The sequence below is a fragment of the Lonchura striata genome, chromosome 1 (genome assembly GCF_046129695.1).
Source record: "Lonchura striata isolate bLonStr1 chromosome 1, bLonStr1.mat, whole genome shotgun sequence".
Taxonomy (NCBI): Eukaryota; Metazoa; Chordata; class Aves; order Passeriformes; family Estrildidae; genus Lonchura; species Lonchura striata.
In genome coordinates, this window is record NC_134603.1 from 94741649 (window position 1) to 94761555 (window position 19907).

General features: G+C 41.3%; 1 protein-coding gene across 2 annotated transcripts in view; it reads left to right on the plus strand.

Annotated features, from left to right (window-relative positions):
- The window catches only part of SLC22A23 (solute carrier family 22 member 23), a 108458-nt gene that overhangs the window by 29760 nt on the left and 58791 nt on the right, over positions 1-19907 (plus strand). The window lies entirely within an intron of this gene.

The following is a 19907-nucleotide window of genomic DNA, read 5'->3' on the forward strand; positions in this document are numbered from 1 at the left end:
GGTGGCTGGTAGTAAAAGCTTCCTGTAACACATGTGCACACATCCATGCAGGCCATGTCTCAGTGACTTTGGTTTTTTAAAATCTTGTTAATTTTTCCTAGCAGGAAGCTAAACTTTTTGCAGATACTTGTGCTGAGACTGTTGGCTTACTGAGTTTTAGTTGCTCTGCTCCTCATCTGTGTCCCGGCACTTGGCAGCACTTGAAAACAGGATGGGCTAGTGTTGGAAGTGACACAAGCAGTGACGTTCTCAGGAGTTGCACTTAAGACAGGCAGCATTCAGGGTTGGATTTGTTTTTCCCCCAGATGCTTCTTCCAGTGAGGGCACAGACATAAACGCATATTTTGTGTGTTCATGTGCCAACTTTTTTTGCTGCAGAAGAAAGGGCGCATAGGTTCATAAATCACCTAGAAATTAACAGTGCTTTACTTCCCTTTCCTGCTTATCCTTACAGGTTAGCTTGTCAGGAAAACAAGCTAAGTTATAGCAACAGGATGTGCATAGAGGAAAAGCTCTGTCTATGTAGAAAGTACATATAGAAATTATTTGTAGTGACTTTGAATGTTTAAGTCCAGCAACAAATGTCAGTTTTGTCAGAAGAAATTCACATAAATATTTATGTGCCTTTCAAGAGGAACCATAATTAAACAAGGCTAACCATATTCCCATTCCTAGTCACGCAGACACAACTCCTATTTTCTCACTTACAAATAATATAACCCTGTGGGATTTTTACTAGTTCAAGTTAATTAAATTTCACTCAAAGCATGAAATTTGTAGGCAGTGCTTATTGCAGTAATTCTGCAAGTGTGTATTATTTAGTTAGATACAAAAAAAGTTCAGTTTTGTTTTAATTCTTCATTTTATTTATTGACAGTGTACAGAATTTAATTATACACCATACCAGTGCTCATATAATTTTTTTTAAAGAAAACTCCTTAATGTAGCATTGTGAATGAATTTGATTATAAGACATATGCTGCAATTACTGATGGACCTAAAAGTATGAGCTATGTTTTTTGTCTTTTGAGAACATATGGTCCCTTCTTAAATGACTTGTACAGATACTTTTGTAGTTTTCAGAGATAAGTTGAGACCTAAGTGCTTGCTAATATCTTGGAAACTTGTTTGTTCACATTCTTTGAATTCTGGTTATGGTATGAATTGTGAGAGAAGAAATCAGTTTACTGAAGTCTAATGAATGATGTGCAAATCTTTGCACTGCCCTACTTTTGGATATATAAGCTGTATGTCTGCTTTATTCATGTACACATTCAGTATGGACTTTTTCAACTTTTCTTGTGGCAATTATTGACTTTAGGCCTGGTTAAAAAAACAGCTAGTATACTAGAGAAAAAGGGTGTTTGAAGAAGGTTCAATGGTTGGAAAAATAGTAGTCCCTTAATGAAGTGCCTGTGCTGAAGTGTGGAATCCAGCACAATCCAGTACTTGCATCAGAAATTTTATATCTATGTTCTTGCACCTCTCTGGGTGATATCCCCATTTCCCGGATGTCCCAGCATTTCTCTCCAACTGCCTTGTGCTTGTAGGAATTCTTGGCAGGCTAACAATTCTTGTGGCTTCTCCTTCCAGCTTTCTGCCCTGGTCCCACAGCAGAGACCACCCTCTTGTACAGCGATGCCTCAGCCCTCTCCCTTGCAGTCAGGATTTAAAGTGCAAATACATCTCCACCAGTGGCTTAGCTCACATAATCAGTGTACTAGGTTAAGGACATACATTTCACTCTGCTGTTGTTTATTCTCTGAGGGGAATAATCTCTGGCAGAAGCAGCAGGGGAGAGCAGTGTTTGCACATGCCTCACTGGGGTAGGACCTGAGAAGTGCCGTGGTGCAGCGGAGGAGGGCAAGCTCTGCTGGAGCACTGTGCACTGGAATTGTGATTTTATTAAAAATGCACACTGGAGAACATGTCTCCTGGTACTAAGACAGGTTATTTTATGTTGCTGTTATCCAGACACTTGAGATTAATTTCACGGGGGAAAGAGGAGGGCATTTTCTCTATGAGGCACTGAGTTGAACAGATAGTTAAGCACCAGAGTTGTTGTCCAAAATAAATAAATTAATGGATCCCTAGAGTTTTCTGCTTGATGTGAAACTGCTGTCCAGAAGGAACAGTATCAGCCTGCCAGCTCTTCAGGGACTTTTTCCAGTTCCACTGTTGCTTCCACTCAGATTTCAGTCCTGTACTTGGAGACACTGTAGCTGTCTCCTGGATATGGAGCACCCGATTAACAGAAGAAAGTAAAGTAACAAAAAAAGCATAGGAGGCAGAATCAATAATGTGGTGAGGCAAAAAGCAATATAAAGGAAGAATTTTTGTGGGGTTTTGTACTATTATTATAGCCAAAAAAAATGGATTGAAGGCAGGAAGGAAAAATAAGAGCAGCTTAAAGATTGTGTAATGCTGGAAGTAGCTTATGCGGTGAAATTGCAACCAGTGTTCCTAATAACATCCCATTTTTGTTTCATTTATAGCTTTGACTTTGAAAGGTTTGGTTGGATTTCTTTGCCTAGAACTTGACTGACTTGTTTTTCAATGCAGAAAGCTGAATCTGTCTTTCTAGGAAGCTTGAGGAAAATTAATTAAAGAGCTTTTGAATTATACATCCATTAAAAATGACTCTGCTTTGAAAGCTAAATAAATAAATAAAACTGTCAGTGTTTGTCATCTCTTGAAAAAAAATTGTTTCTCTTGTGTCTGTACAACAGAGAAACCCAATTACTGAACTCCAATGCTTTGGAATTTGGGCAGGAGAAGCTTTGATTATATCAACCTTGACTGTACTCATATTAGTCTTTTCAGGTGTCATGTGTGAGTTTAGAATAACGAATCAGCTGTTGTCCAATTCTGTCCAATCAGTTGTCCCATTCTGCTTATTTTTTTTCTTTAGTGTCTGTGTTAAGTCTGGAAGAAAATATGCAAAATCCAGTCTGCATCTTGCAAACCTTTAACCTGATGGATTTGCTTTTTCAGGAGACAGACTTCATCCTTTAAAACTGAATGTCATATTTCAATAAAAAGGCATTAATGCAGGTGCCTTTCCTCCCTTCCTGATATTTTCTTTAATGGTGGTCTTTCCTTGAGGATAGGTGTTTCATGTGGGTCTAAGGTTAGTAACATGTGCCAAAGAAGAGAAGAAGAATAGCTAATGCATGACCCAAAGAGGAAAAACTAGAAAAAAAAGATTATACAGTATGTACCACAACTGCCTCCTCTCTCATGCTGTGATAAAAGACAATGTGGCCGGTATTTTTCTAAAACAAGAAATCTTCTCCAATCCAATGAAGAATAATAGCAGCAATTAAAGATTCTGTGTCCTAGTTGTTTTGGAAACAAAAAGATGGCCAGACAAAGCTGGCAGCACGTCATGCTGGCATGCGTGAATGTGAGTAGCACTGCTGCCTCAGTGCTGTCCTTTGCTGGGATCCTGGCAGGGAAGTTTTTAGTACCTGGCGGGACTTGCATTAGGCATACCAATGCTTTTTTCTGCCATGACAGCTTTTGATTTGACTTCTGACTGGGATACTTTTATTTGCCTATAATCTCTATCCCTCCTTCAGGCCCCAGAAGCATGTCCTGCTTGCCCAGTGCTGCTCAGGTGACAGCCAGGAGCTGCAGCATGGCTCTGCCCATGGCAACACTGTGCAGGTGGAATACCTCGCAGGAGTGGCCTTCTGGAGAAATAACCCACCTGCCGGCCCAAGCAGGACAGGGCCTTTTGTTTATGCATCTGATCCTCTCTGCACTGATTCTGGGAGCAGTTAAAATCTCAAAATGACAGTGCAGGAGGAACAGGCTGGAGCTGTTGTCCTGCAGGAGAATCTGGCAGCTGCTCAGGGACAGCCTAAGTTGACCTGGCTCTGCCTGGTCTGGGAATATCCATCCTACCCTGGCTGGTCCTACAGTGAACTGACTCAGCAGTGTAAACAAGCAGTAAACTGATTATTTGGCTGCTTGGTTTGGTTTTAAGTCAGTTTTCCCCTGGTCTTTCTCTTCACAAAAGCTCACTGCAGGGTGGAATAAGCATAGGTAGACAAAGGTGGAGAGAAGGTGCCTGGGGAGTCAAGGATAGAGGAGGGACTGCAAGGTTCATGGTATAAATTTGCCTTGCCATAGTGCCCCCCTGTAGAAGCAGTTTAAGAGCCCTTGCGGCTTGCTTAAAGTGCAAATGAATCAATTCCTGCAAGCTTACTGCAGCAACCTCGGGTCAGGAAATTCCCGTGGTGTAAACAGATGAGTCTGTTGCAAGTCATGGTGAAGCTGAACTTAATTCAGTATGGGTCATTCTCAAATGTGGGATTTAAAATTAAAACTTTTTTTCTTGCAGGCTTTTTAAAGATTAGACAGTGTTTAATTGCATCTTGGCAGAGACAGCAGATCTAATGCATTTAGCAACATATGTTTTGGAGAGGTTGATGCTTCCTTTCAGGATAGCTGTCTTTGAGGTAGTAGCAGATGGAAGTCCTTCCACCTTTTCTAGGCACTGACTGAATTCAAGAAGAGCAAATAAACTGGCAGGAGAGAAAAGCAATTCTTAAAAATAATTTACAGAGATCTGTATGGCTTTAACTTTATTTATTTAAGCTTTTGCAGTGAGAAGCCTGGCTTTGGATTTGTTGAAAACTTCTGAAGCTCAGTTGGAGAACCAAATATGATCAGGTCCTACTTACAAGATTTCCACTTTTCCAGCTGGCTTTTCTTAGCAACATCCAAATTAGTGAATAAATAAAACCCTTCAGTCTGCCGATGACAACAAAAAATCTGTGATTCAGACCAAAACATCTTGATCATGAACTTGGCAGTGCTAACCTTGAAGAGAAGAAATGTAGACCATCAATCTGATATTTCAGTACTGTGAAGAGTTGCTTTGTAAAGGTCATTTTGATGCTGCCATCAGTTTTACTCAGTAAATTTCACCCTTCAATTAGACTAAATTTTATTTTTTGGATTTGGGATAAGAAAGGTTAGGTCTTGAACTGGGGGCCAAGATGATGATGTTTGTGTCTAGGATAAAGATGCTGAAAGATGTTCTCTGTGCTGAATTATCTGTCAAGCTCCTATAACCTTGGTCTTTTAATCAGAACGTTTTCAAAGTCTTTGGGATTGTCAAAGTGTGTGGGTGATTTTGTTTGTTTGATTTGGTTTTGGTTTTTGTCGTTTGGGGGTTTTGTCATTTTCTTTTGTTTTTTTAATTTATTATTACTGCTTTCTGAATTAATTTTTGATTGCTAGTTAGGTGGCTGCCTGAGAATGTCTGACTATAGCATGCCCGTTCCTATTTTAAAATGTACTGTGTGAAGTAGGAAATACAAAAAGAAGTTTCTGGATTTATGTGTTTAGGCTTCAGCAGTGTCTCGTGTTTGTTTTGTTATAAATGCCAGTACTGAAAATTGTATTCACTCATTTTCTCAGCAGTGGAATGAAATAGTGCTTATTCTTTGGAGAAGACATCTATGAGAAAGGTACACTACAACACTTGTTATAATATATTAGGAGTGTTCACTAAGATTTATGTGAAAACAAGTTTTTCCTGATGATTCTGAATTGGAATACTGGTCTGCAAAATGTTATGCATAACTCTAATTTCAAACAGAATTTTAATGTCTTAAATTAAAGCTACTAGTACAATAAGACTAAATGCCAAAGCAAAAATGTTTAAGCTGATTTTTTTAATATTCTGCATGGCGGTTACATTTGTACAATGTGTAATTGGTATGAAATGGTACTTTAGAAATGTAAACCTTGAGACAATTTCAAGACAGGCTTTCAGTGTAAAAGTCATTAGGTTTAATTTCACTTAACTGTAAATATAAAATTATTACACATTTGAGTAACCTAAACATACAATTTGTTGAAACTTCAATTTTTTGTTTGTTCTGCAAACTGGTGAATGAGGATGGGAATAGAATGTAGTTGGCAAAGCCATTCCATGTTGTCTGTACTTGTAGATCTTGGCAGCAGCACAGGTACCTCTGAAACAGCCTAATCCTGCCCTGGCACAGGTACCTGGTGGTGCCTAGGTGGTCATCTGCCCCTTCCTCAGAGTACTGGTGCTCCCCTGAAGGTCTTTAAGGAAAAGTCTTACTGCATGGGAACCATGCTGCAACTGTGATCCTATTAAGATACCAGCGCTCAGTAATTATTGGATATAGCTGTTAACAGGATATTCCTATTAATGTGGTTACCATGTAGGAGAAATGGGATTGCATTCCTGTAACTGCACCTTAACTCCCAACCTCGGGGAATCCCAGCGGCTGCTGATGCAGGGAGGAGCAGCCCTGCTCACCTGCATTCCACTCTGCATCTATTTCCTTTCTGCTGGCTGTTCAGCCACATAATCCAGCCTACAAATTAACAAAAATTCAATTTGCTGAGCCGGTTTTCTGCTCTTTTGTTGAAATATCCATTTAGGGAGCAAACATGCAAATGTTGGAGGTAAATGCCAGGGGAGGTGAGGATGCTGGAAGGTGGACTTTTGTGATGGAGTGACAAACTACATCCTGACCAGCATTATCTCCTGAAACTAAATCTGAAAACTGAACAAAAGTGTAGCCATACATTACAGCTCTCAAAAAAACACTGCCAGTGTCAGAATTTTCTGCCACATGTTGACACCTCCTGAACTTTGCCAATTTGGCGGGTTTTGTAGCTGCACTTAAAATCAACTGTGTGAGGTGATGTGGCTTAAACAAAATAAATACAAAATATTCTCTGCTCTGTGTTTTTGACAGATCCACCCCAGGATTATTGTGTGTTTGCACCAGCAGTGGAATTGGTGCAGATAAGGGAACCATAACCAGTAATGTGCTCTTTCCTTCTCATACCACAATGTCTCTGTGCTCAGGATGAACTATATTCAAAAGAGTTTCTTGTGTACTGCAGAGTACACTTCAAGTGGAGCAAAATCAAAAGGGAAAAATTCTTGAATTCTTGAAGTGTAAAATTTTCTAATGGCATCACACAACCTTGTCTGACATGACTGCAGTCTTTGTACCCCCATTAAAGAAAGAAATGATGGGTGAGGAATGGTGCTTGTATGGATTGCAGCTGAGCTGACCACCCTCCCATGGAAAGGTCAGGGAGAGGAAGAGACTCTCACTCAACTGCTTTTAGTGGCAAGTTGTGGCCTTTTTTCAATTGGAATTCTGGAATACTAGCAGCAGACCTACCAAAGCTAGATGAGTGAGTGAATGGCAGCAAACTGGTCATAGGCACATGAAGGAGCACTAAAAGGAAAGCAGAGCATATTGGAGGATGTGTCTTAGAGGAGGGGAAGATTGCCTAAAAATAAATATATATAAATAAAAATTAATATATATGCATGTATGTGTATATTTATGCACATATACACACATTTCTTCTTTGAAAACTGTACTGTATTGTGATAGAAATTTTCTACAGAAAATATTTGGCTTCTTTGGCATCTCCCTGTGGTGGAGATGTTTTGTTTTGGGTCACATTTAATATCTTTGGTCTCTGGAGATAATGTGTTACTTTCAAATGTGATAATGTGTTACTTTTAAATGCTATGTGTATTTTATTCCTCATTTCTGGATTATGTGTTCAGACTCTTTCCTTGCTAAACTAGTCTGTTGTATCATGGGAATCCTTAAGCAACATGGACAGATTCAGTGAAAGCAGATGTCAAAATATTAAAATTTCTCATGGGATAGAAACTCCTCATCCCACACAGACAGCATGTATAATCTATTGTTGGCACAGTCTCCCACACAATTCTTTTGCCTGTCTTCCTCTTCATCAAGTCCTTAGTGACCAGAGACTGGCTTTCAGAAAACACTCTAATCCAAAATGGCCTGGAACAGGCACATGGTTGGACTCTGGGGGATGCCCAGAAGGCTGTGTTGGGCTTGATCCTTGTGGGTCACTTCCAGCTCAGTATGTTGTGATTCGATACTTGTGTGCAGCGTGGGCATTTGGTGGGAGACAGTTGCTCCCCAAATCTGCAGATGTTACTCCTGGTGTCCTGCATACCACTGGAATTTACTGAAACAAATTCCCAAGTACTGGCCTCTGTGTTTTCTTAATTTCTATTGTATCCTTTTTGTGGTAGCTGGAAGCATTTAGTCTTTTTATGTACCTTATTCCCTTAAGACAGTGTGGTGAAAAAGTACAGTGCAAACTTAGTTATTCATGTGATGATGAAATTGATATGAGATCAGGTGGTCAATTGACAAGCATTAAACACAGGCTTTTTAATTCTAGAACACTCGAGTGCTTGGTTCCTTTTGTAATGTTAATGTGTTGCGTGTGACATAGGAGGAGACTTTTGTGTTTGTGCATGATCCCTTAGGCTTGTCTGGAGTGATGGAAATTGCTTACGGTGGCACCAAGCACACCAAGCAGCTTCGCTGTGAACCTGGAGCCTTTGACATTAACAGCTTGGCAGACTGTCCACTGTCACTTGCTTTGCCTCAAGCACCTGGAGGCTGCTGGTGGAGCTGTGGTGAGGGACACAGAGGGAGCTAGCCATGCTTCTGGGAATGCCTGCTTTCCAGATAACTGCAAAGTTGGGCTGCCACCTCAAAATTGTGTGTAAAGATGGGCACAGCGCTTTGCAGTGCCTGGTCAGTGGGTACACAGGCATTTGTGGCACAGGAATGTTTTCTTGTATGATAGCCACAGACTAATGGAATGTGGCTGGAAAGCACAGGGAGCATGTGGGTGGGTTGTGGAGGTGGTGTTTTGACCACTAGTCCAGACTGGTCTGTCTTATGCTTTCCTAAAGCAGAATAAATTTCTGTTTTCTGGTTTGTGTTAGCAAAGGATCACATAAATTGTGCATGTGTGGATGTTCTGTCATAAAATCATAATTTAAAAAACTCAACAGCAAAGTCCTGTGTTCTCTGTTAATGCTTTTAACATTCTAACTTGTCATTTCCAAGTTAGAATGTACAATTTAATTATTTCTCACCTTAGGAAAATGTTATTGTTTAAAAGAGAAAAAAAGGTGAAGTCCCAGACGATGCTATTGTCTTTAAGTGTTGGTATGGAAAAAGATTATGGGATGCCCTGCAGTCAGCAAATTCATTTTGATCTGGTTTGAATGCTCCTCACCTGACCAAAAGCACATAATGCGTGTGTGTGTTTCTGCATTACTATTGATCCTAATTTCCAGGCGGTGCCACTTAATGGCTTTTGCTCCTTGGGAGAGAGACAGGCCTGGGCTGACTTTCCCAGCCGTGCCAGTGTCATCTGTCCCTGAAACGTCCTCCAGCCCAGCAGCCACCACTTCTCCCCAGAGCACTGCGCTGCTGGCATGAGCATTGCTCACCGCACTTGGTTTCTTCCTTGACACAGCTTCTTAATGAAACACCTGATGAGTCAGTCTTAACTAATATCACTTGGGTGTATGGCTGTCACCTCCCTGGAGAAGTTCTGTCTGTGTCTTGAGAATGCCCTAAACCAAAGAGAGGCAGTTTGCATTCAGCTGCAGCTTCTTCCTCCACATAATTTTAGACTTCGGTACCTGTAGAGATAGCAAATTGGAAGTAAAACTGGCACAAGCAGAAGGAAATGTATGTGTCTTTTGCTCTCTCAGGCAGCACTTTTACATAAGAGGGACACTTCAGAGATGCATATTGAAATTTATTTCATCTTTCTGCCCCATTAAACAAGCAATTGGTTTTCAACAGCAACTCACAGATGATTCTGAGTCAAAGCAGGATGATTAACTGGAGGACAGCCAGCTTGGCCATTGTTTTCCCTCTCCTGTTTAATACTCAGAGTATAGTGATACACACATTAGAGACTTCAAGCCCCTCCCTTTGAGAGACAATACAATAAATTAATCTGTTGAGAAATTGCTGAGATTCCAGCCTCCCTACCAACATTTTCATTTAACCATGTTGAATACTGCTAGCTGGAGTTGCTCAACTCAGTGATTCACAGCCAAACACTGTAAAACATTATTTTTGCTTTTTTGCATTTCCTATCTATAAATGGGTGGTTTGGAGTTCAGTTGGGCTGAGCACACTGAGGTGAAACTTAATTCTTGTCAGCTGATAGCAGCTATTCTTCATTCAAACACAGAATACACTCTGCTTTTCCTCACAAAACTGGGTGATCTTTGCACGTACGTATCAGCAACCCCAAAACTACAATGTCTCGAGGGCATATGTGCCCATCCCTGTTCTGACTATCTGAGTTTCAGGTGTTCTAACCTGACTAACCTGACTTTAAAAAGGCAAGGATATTAAGGAGTGTCTCTTCAAACTCCATCAGGCCTAATCTCTTATGTCCCAGTATTTTCCATCCCAGTTATTTTAAGGGAAAAATAGATGTACTTGAAAGCCCTTAATCATTGTCATGTTCCCTCTTTTGTTTTGTTGGTCAGGGAACCAAACATACTCTATTCTTATGGGTGCTGACAGGAGAGAAGATAGAAAGATGGAGGAAAATGCTACTGCTGTGTGCACTGTGCCTCTTAGCCAATTTAAACCACCATTTTTATCAATTTCCCTTTGTAAGAACAATTTAGAAAATATAACTGTTGCTATCTACAGGGAAGGGGGGAGTGAATCTATAAATTGAAGTTCAAGGTTATTGGTGCTCTTATCTGCCTATAATATAGCTTTATGTCTCTGAGCTGCTGAATATTTTTATTGCTGCTGGTTTAATAATTAATCTACCCTTTGGAAGCTGCAGGCTTTTTGCCTAGGATTAATGCACTCTTAACATCCCCATGTCTACTTCTACCACCTTGTCCTGAAAGCTAAGTGGTACCACAAGAATCTGCTGCAGGGGGCTTGTTCCATCTTTGATCGTGTGTTCATATGTCTTCATAGAAAGCATTTTTAATCCCTCTCTGCTGCCAGGTTCAGACACAAAATATCTCCAGTGCTGTTCTACAAATCTCTTCTACATTAGCTTGGAGGGCTGGTGCATTAGCAACTAGCAATGGTAATCAGCAGGTTTCTCTGAACTAAGCTATGAAGGAAGGCATGTGCATGACTGAAAGGGCTGCTGCACTTCTGTCTCCAGCTAGCAGTGGGGAAATGTGTGCCTTTAAACACAAATCTTGCTGCCTATGGGATAAACTCCTTCCCCCATGTCAATGACTGCATCAGTTCAGGGCTTTTCAGTGCTTTCTTGGGAGAGACTTTGCTTGGTGAGATGTTCCTCAGACCTGTCAGCAGGCATTGCAGTTTTTTGGTGCATGTGTGGTTTGTGTTTTTCCTCTCCTATCTTGTTGGTGTAGAAAAGCGCTGAATTAGTATATAATGTCTGTCACAGTGAAAGCGGGGTGAAGCAGGATGCTCAGCTGCTCCCATTTGCTTGTGAAGATCCCATTAAGTTTCCTGATGGAATTCTTTGAAATAAGGAGCTCTTGCTTTTGTCAAGTGGAGAATCAATACTGTGTGCCATGCTCACAGTCTGCCCTGTTCACCATTCTGATTTTATCAAATGTAAATAATGACTGTCATGGATTGCATGTTGTGCATGCTCCAATGGGTCATTCAGGAGGAAGAATCTCCATCTGTGTGTTCACTGTCATGCTAGGCAAGATGGGATGAAGGAAAACATCTTTTATCCTTTATGTTTAATGTATTTCTGATCCCCATGATAAAGGGAAGAAGAGAAGCAAGGCTGGGATGTGGGATAACAGACGTGTGGAGAACAACAGAGGCAACATACCCGTCTCAAGGTAGTTTTTGTGCTTCTGAGAAGGAAGTGTTTTGTTGAAGGCAATTGCTTTGGGGCAGCCAGTTATGCAAGCCCTCCTAACTATGAATAGAGGGATACCTCTGTGGAAGAGTGGATGAAGCAGAAGGAATGAAAATAGGAGCTGCTGAAGCTGCATCTGTGCACTGGGGAGAGGGAAGGACAAGGAAACTTAGGATAGAAAGAAAGTAATAACAGGATTCTGACTCCATCATGTATTTCTGAAACACTGAAAAGAGAGATGAAAATGTGGAGTCCTGATTTCTAATAAGAGTTGTTTTCAGCTGTGTGGAGCTGCTTAGTGGCCAATAGATCCCTTCCCTGTTGTGTTTGCATTTAATTTTTTCATATATGCAGAGTTTGAATTCTGAAGGTCTCTTCAGCAACTCCAATAGCATCTTAGCAGAATCTTCCTTGATGGGTGGTGTTTTTTCCCCTATTTGTAGCAGCAGCCAATGCAGTTAAGAGCACATGATGTTTACCTTCATGGCTGAAGCCATGGTTTTAACCCAGGTTTCCAGAGGAAAAAGTTAAGGTTTTCTACCTCATTGAACTGTTTTTAATTCAGTTAGGGCATTCTTCAGTCTCCAAATGACGTTGTACAGATTGTCTAGAAGTAATGGAACAGCCTGGTTGTACTGCCCAGACTCGCTGGTGGGCAAGTTTTCACTTAAACCAGGCCTGTGCTGCTTTGTTCCCTGTGGAGCTGATGTAAATACACACACAAGGAGCATTGGCTACATTTGATGGCTGGAACAATTGATGGAGGAGCACTGGTACTATTTTTGAATCTGGAGTGCTTCTTTCCTCATTTCAGTCAGTCTGCAGCAGAATATCTGACTCTAATGCAAGGGTGCCGCATCAGAACAAAGTCGTCGCCATTCCCATGGCAATTATGGAAATAAAAGGTTCTTAATTTTATTTTAACTGTGGTTGAGCACACAAATTTGTAGATTTGCAATGTTACACAATTTAGCTTGGTTGGTTGCTGTGGCAGTGACACTTTAAACCACAGAAATATTGCTTTTCTGTTGTAAAGCCATATGGATTTTGCATTATAAACAGTGATTACTAATTTCATTCTCTGAAATTTAGTTTTCTGTAAGGAATAGTTGTATAAAATGAGAACAAAGCCCTAATAGCTCACAGCTTAGTTGTGTTGGTGATGTGAGTTGGTTAGCACAGGCTCAAGTACTCTTCCTTCCAGGAGCTGAAGAGGATGATTTTGTGCTGGGATTAGACACAGCTTCTCTTAGGGAGCCAGTTCTTGTACAGCATTCACAGAATCTCAAGAGGTTTGTTTTGAAACAACAAACTGTTTTTTTTATACTGCCCTGGCTGTAGTCCATCTGCATTGTAGGGGTAATAAGGTGTCCCCTCTTGCTTCCCTTTGCATGAGAGACTTTATCCATTCCCCCTGTCTACTCCACATGCACCACACAACTTACTATTGTCTGTAATTAGTATTTGAGCTGTTCTCAGCTTATAACTATTTATTTGTCTTGGAAACTGGCCCGTGTTTTCCACAGGATTACTTCTCTTTGTTATAATTGTAATAGTCAGGATGGTTTAGGCAAAGCAATGCAACAGATGGTTTTGGGGCACCAAAGGCTAATTGGGGTCTCAGAAACCTTGGTTTGCAGCCCAGAAGGGCACACTGCCCCATCCGTGGCAGATAGTAAGCGCTATCTCTTGCACATATGCAACTAATCTTCTGTCTTCCTGGAAAACATGAGGGCTTTACTTGCAGGGATCAAACTGGTTTGTGATTACAGAATGTGCTGTAGGAGATGATTGTACTAATTTTTGGTTAACTGACAGTGGAACAGAGTAAAGCTAGTTTTTGCTCGGTGGAAGGGCAAAGTTAGCATTGAAGGATTACCTTTAGTGGTCTGGAAATGCCTGCTTTATGGACATGGGACAACATTTTCTCAGAAAGGGTGTGGGTCAACCTAATTAAGTAGTTCTTCTTGGACAATGTTTTTTCCTCAGGTCACTTCAGTGGTTGCTTCAGTCAGGTTTCTCACTTATATTGGAACTGCCCTAGCGTGCTGTGAGTGTAGGTGTCAAACTTTGTCTCTAGGCAATGATTTTGTTTATTTGAAGCCAAAGGAGTCCAAGAAGCCAAGTTAACTTATTGTAGGCTTCACCCATGAAGTTTCTGCTGGGTTTGGTTTTTTTGTTGTTTTTTTTTTTTTACTCCATAGCAAAAGCTGGTGAAGTATAGAAAGAAGTCTCCATGATCTAATAATTGAATAAAATGAAGCTGCTGATTATGTCTGGGAGGATTTTTAGGTTGTCTTCAATATTTTTCGTCACATTTAGTCCTACAGACTTTCTTTTTTAAGAAGAAAAGAATTCAGGGTGTATGTCATGGCAGGCTTCACTCATTTTCTTCTTTTGAGTGTTTCTGCATAGATTTATTTGGGAAGGTTAATGGCTGGGTGAAATTATCTGCCTTGACAATCAATGGTCATGGGCAAGCAAAGGGTTATAATTTTATTATCCCACAAATGAGATTTGAAAGGTTTGCATTATCTTTGTTTCCCATGCCCTCTGGAGAGGCAGGAAGAGATGCTGCTCTTTGGGTGATGCCTGCTTGTTCCCTGCCCCCAGAGAAGTGGGAGATCTCTTAGGAGGAGCACCCCAGAGCATGTGGTACTGTGAAGGCCCTTCTTGCTGTGTTGCAGCTTTTCAGCAATCCTGTTCAGGAGTGAAGAGAAAGGAGGAAAGTGCCATGCTTTGTGGGTATTTCACTCAAACCAAACTGCAGGGGGGGAGGAGGAGGAGGCAGCTCGATCCAGGTTGCCTGTTGTTCACCCTCATATGGCTGCTTCCTCTGCTTTTCTACACCCTCAAGCCTCTCCCTAACTTCCTGGCAGTCATATTCCATGGCATGCTCTTTTCACCCCATTCCAGGCCACACAGCAGTAGTACAAGAGAGCCTTTGTTTAGCTGGAGTGCTGTATCTGAGTGCTGTGAAAAGCATTGTGGCAGCTGCCTATGTTTGGGACTGTGCTTGGGGATGTCTCCGAGGGAATCTGTATGGCCAGCACCCTCTGAGCTGAGCAGCAGAGCTGTAGGAAGCCTTTAGGGGTACAGGAAGGAAGCTGTAATGTGAGCTGCATGGAAACACACCGACTGGTTTTGCTGTGGAAGTGTTTCTGCAGAGTAGCAAAGTGAGTCTAAGGATATCCATGAAATGGGAAAAACTTCTTTGACATCTGACCAATGGTACAGAGGCCAGAGAGAGCTGTGGTGGCAGCTGCATTGTCCACTTTTAGAAGGAATGCCAGTTCTTGGGCATTCTCAGGGCTACCACCAAGGTGTTTTCCTTCACTGCCCAGCTCCTTCGTCATGCTGTGCCCCAGAGCCAGCCTGTGTCCATATTATTGTGGCTCAGCATTCTGTACCAAAAGCCATCAAGAAGAGCTGTCCTGGGGAGGCCACTGGTGCTACAAGAAGCCCTATTTTGAGTCAGCATGTTGATGCTGTGCTGCAAGTGCATCTTGTTCAAAGGCTGTACTAATTATAAATTGGTCTTGGGAGCTGAGGATAAAAATATCTTTAGTCAGCCTGTCTCTGTAAACAACCTGTGATGCTATTTGGAAATGTGGTGTAGTTTTAATCTTGCAGGGAGTGTGTGAGTGTGTGTGTGTGTGTGTGAAGGACTTCAGCAGCCAAAGTGCAGAGCTTCCTTGTGGTCAGGCTGACAAATAAAGCAGTGAAGGAATTGTTTTACATGCTAGAGATTGCAAAGTGAATATTCACAACATTCTTTTCCATGCAGTTAGGGAAGAAATTCAAGTTTACCTCAGGATTGTAAGAGGAAGAGGTTTATTATACCAAACATATGCTGTAATAGTACCTTCTTTTTTATAAATAAGAAAATGCCTTTGTAACACCTTCTCTTCTGGCCATATGAATTTGGGTAGACTCTCTCCTGTACATTGCAGGAGAGGATTTGCTTCTGTGGTGCAAGAAATCAGCTGGTTCACTGCTAAATCAAATGCTGGTGTGTCCTGTCATCTGCAAAGTAAGTTTTCCTACTGGGAAGGGGGTGCCAGAGGTGAGAGGAAGAGCCGGGTGCCGGCTGCCAGCAACAGACACACAGAGAGCACCCCTGAGTGGACGTGATGCTGGATCTCCGTAACAGGACCTGCCTGCACAACTGGAAGCTGCTGGAAAGTGGTGGCAAGAGGAAACCCCACAGACTCCTTTGGCTGTCTTGGGGCTGATCCTGACAGATCTGTCACTTGGCTCCTAGTGGAGCTGAGTCCCCTGTGAGCACATCCTGACCATGTTTCAGGCAAGCCTTCAAATGCACGCTGGGTGTTTGGGAAGATGAATTATGTGAGCACGCCTTTCAGGGAGGTAAAAGCACTTTGCCTTTCCTTTGTTCTTCAACTGCACTGTGACTCAAATCAGGATGGTGCAATGTTTCCAGTTTCCTTAGGGTAATGCATCTTGCTATAGGTTCTGGGCTGCCCTGTGTTCTGCATTCTGCTTTTTACAGAACAGGGAAAATACAGGGAGAGGAGGGAGGAACAGATACAGCCCCTTTTGGGTGTCTTCCAGTTCTATACTTTGGAACCACATCGACAGGCTTGAAAAAAATGTCTGATTGTGAAAGGGCTTGCCATAGGAACTAAATTATTCATCAGAATATTAAAAAAAGAGTATGCAAAGATGTAAACTGAGCACACCCCAACACAGGCAGTAATGAGCTAAAATTATAGTTGTGGTCTTGGGAAAAGACCACATTCTCAATCAGCTTGGTACTGGCAGCTGCCTGTGTGCACACAGCACCTTCTGCCTAAGGATGATGCCAGGCGTTCATCAACTTTGTACTCGTTTTCCAGCAGCTTAAATAAAACAGGATTTAGTCTGTATCAGCAATAGGTAACAGCACTGCCTGTTAACAGGGTGCTGTAAATCTGGGACCTCTTTGTACCTGCTGTCTTATAACTCCTCCAGGTTTTCTCATTTGTTTTTCTCCTTGCTGTTTGCCCTGTAAATGTGTATATCAGGCTTTCCTGTAATGTCAGCCTCCTCTGTGCCCCCTTCTACATCAGCTCTGTTTCCAGCTGTTAATTGTATATGCTTGAATCTGTCTCCATCAGTGTTTTAAAAATTGATGGCTTCCTCTTTTAGTTCACAGCCTCTCTCTTTTTGATCCTCTCTATTAAACAGCCTATTTTCTGACTGTTTTAGAGGAGGTGACTGCCTTGCCTCTCTTACTGGAGCGATTGGCATGCATCTTCTGCATTTCAGAGCAAAGGTGAATGATGTGTTAAGAGCTTTAGAATGACTGAGTGACAAGGTTTTTCTCCTGTTTATTTTGGTCTTTTTTAATGCTGTTGTGGAAAGGATGGGTTCAAGAACCAGGTCTTAGCAAGGTTTTCAAAATCCTGTTAAGTCTGTTTTCTCTGTTTATCACTAGTAGTGCTTCAGGCAATATATTTCTCCTCATGAACGTGAAGTCTTGCCTTGATGCTTGCCTGATGACAAGCTCAGATGTTAGAGCAGTGTGATTTAATTCTGAGAAGTGCTAGGGCTTGAGTGGAAGTCAGTCTGCATTCAGGGTAGTAGTTAATATGCTTGAAGCTGTAAGGGAACGTGTTTGCTAGGATGACAGTGCTCTTCTGTGCCTTTCTCTGTTCACCCCTCCCCCTGACCCCACTTGTGTCTCTCTTTCTCTCTTATATTAATTAATAATAATCAGTATGTGGGTGGGCATTTGTAGAACCAAAAATGGAACGAACTAGAAATGACCCAGGAAACTTCTGCCATTGTGCATGTATATATAGCTCCTAGACAGCCACAACAAAGATACTGCTAATTATTTTCCAAGTAACTTTGACAGAGACATGAATAGAAAAATGTATGTGAATATTTTTGGAAGATCATCTGAGCTTAAACTCTAAATTTAGAATTTGCTTGATCTGTTTTTAAAATATGTGCAAGAAGTCTTTAACAGAAACTTTAAAAAATGAGAGGGAACTTTTCTCTGAGGAATGAAAATCAATTTCATTTTTAAATGAAAGCCCAAACAATTTGGACAGGATTTATATTAGATATACTTGGGAAGATTGGGGGAAGTGTGAAAGAAGACTTTTCCTGATAAGTTGTTCTGTGTGTACTTGGTAGAAATATCTCATATGATGCAGGGCTCATCTGAAGCAATAACAGGAAAAGAAAGCCATACAGAGAGCTGTAAAATATGCTGATTCAGGAATAAGAAATTCTTGTTTGGAACATTCGGGTTGTGATAGTATTTTAGGCTTCCTTCATATTTGATAAATTCATTTATATTCAGTGATGCTTCTTGGAAGTATCTTGATTTCCATGCTGCAGGAGAGAGTGATTCTCAACAAGAAAAATAACAGTGGAGGAGAGAAAGCAGGGAGGTGTAGGTAGGTGTACAAATAAAGTGTGAATGGCTTTCTGCAAAGAGAAATATTATCATCCAGGGCCTACAGTGGAAGCCACTGGTTTTCCTGTATTACATGTAGCCTGGGAGACATTGCAGAGACTTCATGTAAAGCTGGGAAAGCAAGTGCACATTTCTTTCCCCAAAATGATTGTCCCTACCAACCTACCTCTTCTGAGAAATGTGCCTGGCTCTGTCAATATCTAAATAGTTATCTTCATCACCTTGTGTTGCTGCAGCTCTGAAGTGCTCTGGTTTTGGTGGATGACCTTCTGTTTGTGTCCTTCAAACATCTTTCTGGTCCTTCTGCATTTTCATATCATCTTATGTCCTGGGACAATACTCTAGTTGGTTGCTCTAGCCCAGCCCACTTATTGTATCTTTCAAGTCGCAGGAGGCTTCATTTACCTCTGTTCACCATCTGCTGAGTTCAGGCACTTCCTTATCTGATGTAGTTTTGGCTTCTTGCTCTCAGTTTGGGTTCCAGCTAATTTGGAAATGCTCTGGTTTTCTGTCACATTTTGCTCTTCTGCACAGGAGTCCATTACTGTTCACGTGTCCCAAAGGAATGGGGTGAAAGAGAAGTGTCCAAATCCTCAGTGCTTGTGGCTACATCCAGCAGGGCCAGAGCCCTCCATGGATGTAGGGCTGTGACACTGTGGCTGAAGAGGTGTATTTTCTGCCAGGATCTAAATTGTTTATGTCCACTTCCTCTTGTAGAAGGATAATGTTCTTGATTGTACTGTCACTCAGGTCTTTTTTTTTAAAGAGAGAATCAGTGAGATGTAGACCATACTGTTGCAGTTTTGCTTAATTTTTATTTGTTCTTTGGGGTTACTCCACTCCTCCTTCAGAAAAACTGTGATGAGCTTCTGAGAGAACTGTAATCTCAAATATAAAACCTTTTCTTAAGTTTATGGACTTTTCGTATGGACTGCTATTCAGAATAGAAAACTTTTTTTCTTCTTTTTTTTTTTACCTTCCTTCAGTCTGATCTAGACTAGTAGTCCAAGATGACATGGGCAAGTTGACTCTGGAAATGGTTAATAGCTTTTATTCTTGTAACTTTAAAATGTGCAGTGTTATTACAGTAGAGTTGATGTGCTAGCCTGTAAGCAGTGATCTGATGGGGTGTGTGAAATTCCTCACTCCCTGCAGCTTGGGCACTCTTTGGCACGTATGAGAGCCATCTGAAGGAACTGGATGCAAACTGGCAGGTTGCTTCATGTAGACCCAAGGTAGGCATAAGCTGCAGTTTCTTCATGCTCAGGATGAGATTCTCTGCCCACTGGAAGTTTTTTACATATGGGGAGGACAAGTAGCTCTGGATCAAAACTGAAAAGTATCAGCAAACTCTAAACTTCAAGTCTATTTACTTGCAAATGAGGAAAAAAAAAAAAAAAACACTTTTAAAAAATCCCACCACAACCCAACCAAACAGAAAGAAAACCTACAAAAAGCCCTCACAAACCCTACCAAAACACAGAAAAGCTTCCCAAACAGATATTCTCACTGCTTGTGTGTTGGCTGTGTTTGCGGTTTTTTTCCTTGTTGCTGCAATATATATTTGTCTCTGTTTATTTTCATACAGTTTGCCTTGTGAAAGACCAGCAAGTTGCATACTGAGCTTCTGCTATTTACCAGAATTTCCCATGTCTTTTTTATTGTTATCATCATGCACCTGTGAGCAGGGAGGTGACACATCAGAATATGTGAAGTAAAAGTAACTGCACTGAAATCAGATAATTGACAGTAAGGTGGGAGTGCAGGG